Below are 5,961 nucleotides of genomic sequence, written 5' to 3' on the forward strand. Positions count from 1 at the left end.
CTTAACCTAACCCATATTGTACCTTAACCTAACCCATATTGTACCTTAACCTAACCCATATTGTACCTTAACCTAACCCATATTGTACCTTAACCTAACCCATATTGTACCTTAACCTAACCCATATTGTACCTTAACCTAACCCATGTTGCGCCTTAACCTAACCCATGTTGCGCCTTAACCTAACCCATGTTGCGCCTTAACCTAACCCATGTTGCGCCTTAACCTAACCCATGTTGCGCCTTAACCTAACCCATGTTGCGCCCTTAACCTAACCCATGTTGCGCCTTAACCTAACCCATGTTGCGCCTTAACCTAACCCATGTTGCGCCTTAACCTAACCCATGTTGCCGCCTTAACCTAACCCATGTTGCGCCTTAACCTAACCCATGTTGCGCCTTAACCTAACCCAAGTTGCGCCTTAACCTAACCTATGTTGCGCCTTAACCTAACCTATGTTGCGCCTTAACCTAACCTATGTTGCGCCTTAACCTAACCTATGTTGCGCCTTAACCTAACCTATGTTGCGCCTTAACCTAACCTATGTTGCGCCTTAACCTAACCTATGTTGCGCCGTAACCTAACCTATGTTGCGCCGTAACCTAACCTATGTTGCGCCATAACCTAACCTATGTTGCGCCTTAACCTAACCTATGTTGCGCCTTAACCTAACCTATGTTGCGCCTTAACCTAACCTATGTTGCGCCGTAACCTAACCTATGTTGCGCCTTAACCTAACCTATGTTGCGCCTTAACCTAACCTATGTTGCGCCTTAACCTAACCTATGTTGCGCCTTAACCTAACCTATGTTGCGCCTTAACCTAACCTATGTTGCGCCTTAACCTAACCTATGTTGCGCCTTAACCTAACCTATGTTGCGCCTTAACCTAACCTATGTTGCGCCTTAACCTAACCTATGTTGCGCCGTAACCTAACCTATGTTGCGCCTTAACCTAACCTATGTTGCGCCTTAACCTAACCTATGTTGCGCCGTAACCTAACCTATGTTGCGCCTTAACCTAACCTATGTTGCGCCTTAACCTAACCTATGTTGCGCCTTAACCTAACCTTATGTTGCGCCTTAACCTAACCTATGTTGCGCCTTAACCTAACCTATGTTGCGCCTTAACCCAACACACGTTGGGCCTTAACCCAACACACGTTGGGCCTTAACCCAACACACGTTGGGCCTTAACCCAACACACGTTGGGCCTTAACCCAACACACGTTGGGCCTTAACCCAACACACGTTGGGCCTTAACCCAACACACGTTGGGCCTTAACCCAACACACGTTGGGCCTTAACCCAACACACGTTGGGCCTTAACCCAACACACGTTGGGCCTTAACCCAACACACGTTGGGCCTTAACCCAACACACGTTGGGCCTTAACCCAACACACGTTGGGCCTTAACCCAACACACGTTGGGCCTTAACCCAACACACGTTGGGCCTTAACCCAACACACGTTGGGCCTTAACCCAACACACGTTGGGCCTTAACCCAACACACGTTGGGCCTTAACCCAACACACGTTGGGCCTTAACCCAACACACGTTGGGCCTTAACCTGCTCTGTAATTGTCATACGACGCGTTAAATTAGTGTAGTGTTGCCTAACTGCAACCCCCGCAATATAGTTTGCTACTCGCACTGCCCGGTCCCCAGAGTATCGCTTCATGTTAAACACCTTGCAGCTATACACTGTAATGCGGATGGCGGCAGGACGTACATGCTCAATGCCCTTCGCAGTTGTTCATTGGCATTCGCATGGCGAAGCACAGCCTACGTTGTGGTACGGCTTGTGGCAACTGTCCGCTGATGTTGTACGTCCAAATCACACACTGTACCGCACATTGGTCCTCATGTACTGAATGATACATCGTGGTACATGTGTGACCGTACCACGACTGCGCCAACAACGGCGAACCATACGGTCCAAATATTGTGCACTCAGCTACGTGTCGTCTCCCTATAAGAGCTGGATTGCAGTATGGTATGCCGTGGATGGCGATCAGCATGAGCCGTCTGTTGATGTAGTGGCGCGTGTTGTCAGACGTAGTCGTCTCTTCTCACACACCGTGATAGCATGGTGCACTGCGTTCCACATCTGCGACATGCGACAGAGGCCGGTTGACAGTCGTTCGCGCAATGGACATCGCATACGTACGGGGGCCACCTTCCACGTGTTCGCGAAGCGTGCACATGTTGTTGCGTGTATGTGGGCAGACATAGTGTGTCGTGACACCTGACACAGGCATGCAACAATCGTTGAATTTGCAAATGGCGATGGACGTCTACGTTTGCTGGTGACGTTACGCAAATGAAGAACTGGTAAACCGTTGTGGTGCGGTTGTTCTCGCTAGAGGTGAATCAGTGATGGCGACGATCGGTTGAGCTACCAACCGGTTGTTTCAGCGATACCCACCATGCCCACGAACGTGAATGGCATGTGGGTGTGAAGCGATACGCGGCGGTGGCTGGGTGGGACCGTCCCCGGCCGGTGAGGGGGGGCCTTCCGGCGTGCTGGCCGCGCGGTGCGTGGGCGCACGCGCTACAGCCGGCTGGTGGGGGCGGCCAGTGGCAGGCGCGCCGGCCGACGGAGGCGGCAGGCGGCGCAGCTGCGCGCCGGCGCACCCTGCACGCGGCGCCGTGCGGCCAAAGTAGGTCCTCGCGGGCCCGGTGCGAAGCGCGGTGGACATCTGCAGTGTGCTGGTCCGATTGAGGACTGTGTGCGCTGAGGATGCGCCGCCGCCCGGCGCTCGGCGCCGCGACGCCGTCTGCTGCTCGGTCGCCTCTGCGGTTCTCGCAGGTGGATTGTATCGCAGCTGTGCGGACGTGTTGGCGCGTGCGCTGTGCTGGGAGAGTTCGCTTCGGCACCCAAGTGGGGCTTTTGTCCTTCTGTGGCGCTGGCGTTGGAGCTGCCGGCCACCGTAGGTGGCGCGTGTTGTCTCCCGCCGGCAATGCCACGACAGCACGCTCCCGGGCCTCTGTCGGCAGCGGCAAGCTCAGTTGGGAGCACGGGTGGTCGCACCTAAAGCGTCTACTCGCCAAACTCCGGGCGATTGCGCCTCTCTCGAACCCGACCAAGTACTTAGGACGGCGCTGCGCGCCGCCGGGACCTGAGAGGGTTTCGAGGTGTATTGTGCAGGGGAGCTCAGCCTCCTCCTGTTTGCAGAATAATTGAGCGGACGCTTGCGTGTTCGCGCGGGCCCCCGGGACACACTCCCGGGCGGCCGGCTGCTCAGCTCTAGTTGACGCAGCTCCCTGGTTGATCCTGCCAGTAGTCATATGCTTGTCTCAAAGATTAAGCCATGCATGTCTCAGTACAAGCCGCATTAAGGTGAAACCGCGAATGGCTCATTAAATCAGTTATGGTTCCTTAGATCGTACCCACGTTACTTGGATAACTGTGGTAATTCTAGAGCTAATACATGCAAACAGAGTCCCGACCAGAGATGGAAGGGACGCTTTTATTAGATCAAAACCAATCGGTCGGCTCGTCCGGTCCGTTTGCCTTGGTGACTCTGAATAACTTTGGGCTGATCGCACGGTCCTCGTACCGGCGACGCATCTTTCAAATGTCTGCCTTATCAACTGTCGATGGTAGGTTCTGCGCCTACCATGGTTGTAACGGGTAACGGGGAATCAGGGTTCGATTCCGGAGAGGGAGCCTGAGAAACGGCTACCACATCCAAGGAAGGCAGCAGGCGCGCAAATTACCCACTCCCGGCACGGGGAGGTAGTGACGAAAAATAACGATACGGGACTCATCCGAGGCCCCGTAATCGGAATGAGTACACTTTAAATCCTTTAACGAGTATCTATTGGAGGGCAAGTCTGGTGCCAGCAGCCGCGGTAATTCCAGCTCCAATAGCGTATATTAAAGTTGTTGCGGTTAAAAAGCTCGTAGTTGGATTTGTGTCCCACGCTGTTGGTTCACCGCCCGTCGGTGTTTAACTGGCATGTATCGTGGGACGTCCTGCCGGTGGGGCGAGCTGAAGGCGTGCGACGCGCCTCGTGCGTGCTCGTGCGTCCCGAGGCGGACCCCGTTGCAATCCTACCAGGGTGCTCTTGAGTGAGTGTCTCGGTGGGCCGGCACGTTTACTTTGAACAAATTAGAGTGCTTAAAGCAGGCAAGCCCGCCTGAATACTGTGTGCATGGAATAATGGAATAGGACCTCGGTTCTATTTTGTTGGTTTTCGGAACCCGAGGTAATGATTAATAGGGACAGGCGGGGGCATTCGTATTGCGACGTTAGAGGTGAAATTCTTGGATCGTCGCAAGACGAACAGAAGCGAAAGCATTTGCCAAGTATGTTTTCATTAATCAAGAACGAAAGTTAGAGGTTCGAAGGCGATCAGATACCGCCCTAGTTCTAACCATAAACGATGCCAGCCAGCGATCCGCCGCAGTTCCTCCGATGACTCGGCGGGCAGCCTCCGGGAAACCAAAGCTTTTGGGTTCCGGGGGGAAGTATGGTTGCAAAGCTGAAACTTAAAGGAATTGACGGAAGGGCACCACCAGGAGTGGAGCCTGCGGCTTAATTTGACTCAACACGGGAAACCTCACCAGGCCCGGACACCGGAAGGATTGACAGATTGATAGCTCTTTCTTGATTCGGTGGGTGGTGGTGCATGGCCGTTCTTAGTTGGTGGAGCGATTTGTCTGGTTAATTCCGATAACGAACGAGACTCTAGCCTGCTAACTAGTCGCGTGACATCCTTCGTGCTGTCAGCGATTACTTTTCTTCTTAGAGGGACAGGCGGCTTCTAGCCGCACGAGATTGAGCAATAACAGGTCTGTGATGCCCTTAGATGTTCTGGGCCGCACGCGCGCTACACTGAAGGAATCAGCGTGTCTTCCTAGGCCGAAAGGTCGGGGTAACCCGCTGAACCTCCTTCGTGCTAGGGATTGGGGCTTGCAATTGTTCCCCATGAACGAGGAATTCCCAGTAAGCGCGAGTCATAAGCTCGCGTTGATTACGTCCCTGCCCTTTGTACACACCGCCCGTCGCTACTACCGATTGAATGATTTAGTGAGGTCTTCGGACTGGTACGCGGCATTGACTCTGTCGTTGCCGATGCTACCGGAAAGATGACCAAACTTGATCATTTAGAGGAAGTAAAAGTCGTAACAAGGTTTCCGTAGGTGAACCTGCGGAAGGATCATTACCGACTAGACTGCATGTCTTTCGATGTGCGTTGTCGTGTCGCGCAACACGCTACCTGTACGGCTCGCAGTAGCCGTGCGCCGCGTGCGGAACCACGCGTGCTTCTCAAAACTAACGCCAATGTTGTGTGGTACGAGCGCTGAAGCGCTGGAGCGGCTGGCCTGCGGCACCTGGCGCCTGGCGCCGGTTTTGAATGACTTTCGCCCGACTGCCTGTCCGCCTGCCTGTCCGCTCCGGTGTGGAGCCGTACGACGCCCATCGGCCGTGAGGCCGTTGGACACAGAACGCTTGAACAGGGGCCGCCACACGCCTACGTCCCGCCTATGCAACTGTCTTGAAAGAGACAGTGTAAACTAAGAAAAGATCACCCAGGACGGTGGATCACTCGGCTCGTGGGTCGATGAAGAACGCAGCAAATTGCGCGTCGACATGTGAACTGCAGGACACATGAACATCGACGTTTCGAACGCACATTGCGGTCCATGGATTCCGTTCCCGGGCCACGTCTGGCTGAGGGTCGGCTACGTATACTGAAGCGCGCGGCGTTTGCCCCGCTTCGCAGACCTGGGAGCGTCGCGGCCGCCTGTGGGGCCGGCCGCGCCTCCTTAAACGTGCGATGCGCGCCCGTCGCCTGGCGGTTCGCATACCGGTACTTACTCGGTAGCGTGCACAGCCGGCTGGCGGTGTGGCGTGCGACACCTCGTACAACGACCTCAGAGCAGGCGAGACTACCCGCTGAATTTAAGCATATTACTAAGCGGAGGAAAAGAAACTAACAAGGATTCC

At 54.5% G+C, this 5,961-nt stretch overlaps 3 non-coding genes across 3 annotated transcripts in view; all 3 read left to right on the forward strand.

Moving 5' to 3' along the window:
* Positions 1–3,265: 3,265 nt before the first annotated feature.
* On the forward strand, positions 3,266–5,176 carry LOC124593563. The gene has a single exon (XR_006978140.1). It is a non-coding gene; the product is annotated as a small subunit ribosomal RNA (ribosomal RNA).
* A 364-nt stretch (positions 5,177–5,540) lies between these two features.
* On the forward strand, positions 5,541–5,695 carry LOC124593553. The gene has a single exon (XR_006978131.1). It is a non-coding gene; the product is annotated as a 5.8S ribosomal RNA (ribosomal RNA).
* Positions 5,696–5,883: 188 nt separating this feature from the next.
* LOC124593556 overlaps positions 5,884–5,961 on the forward strand; it is a 4,222-nt gene continuing 4,144 nt past the window's right edge. The window contains exon 1 of the ribosomal RNA XR_006978133.1: positions 5,884–5,961. This exon is cut by the window's right edge and continues 4,144 nt beyond it. This is a non-coding gene — a ribosomal RNA (large subunit ribosomal RNA).

This window comes from Schistocerca americana, unplaced genomic scaffold, assembly GCF_021461395.2.
Source record: "Schistocerca americana isolate TAMUIC-IGC-003095 unplaced genomic scaffold, iqSchAmer2.1 HiC_scaffold_997, whole genome shotgun sequence".
NCBI lineage: Eukaryota > Metazoa > Arthropoda > Insecta > Orthoptera > Acrididae > Schistocerca > Schistocerca americana.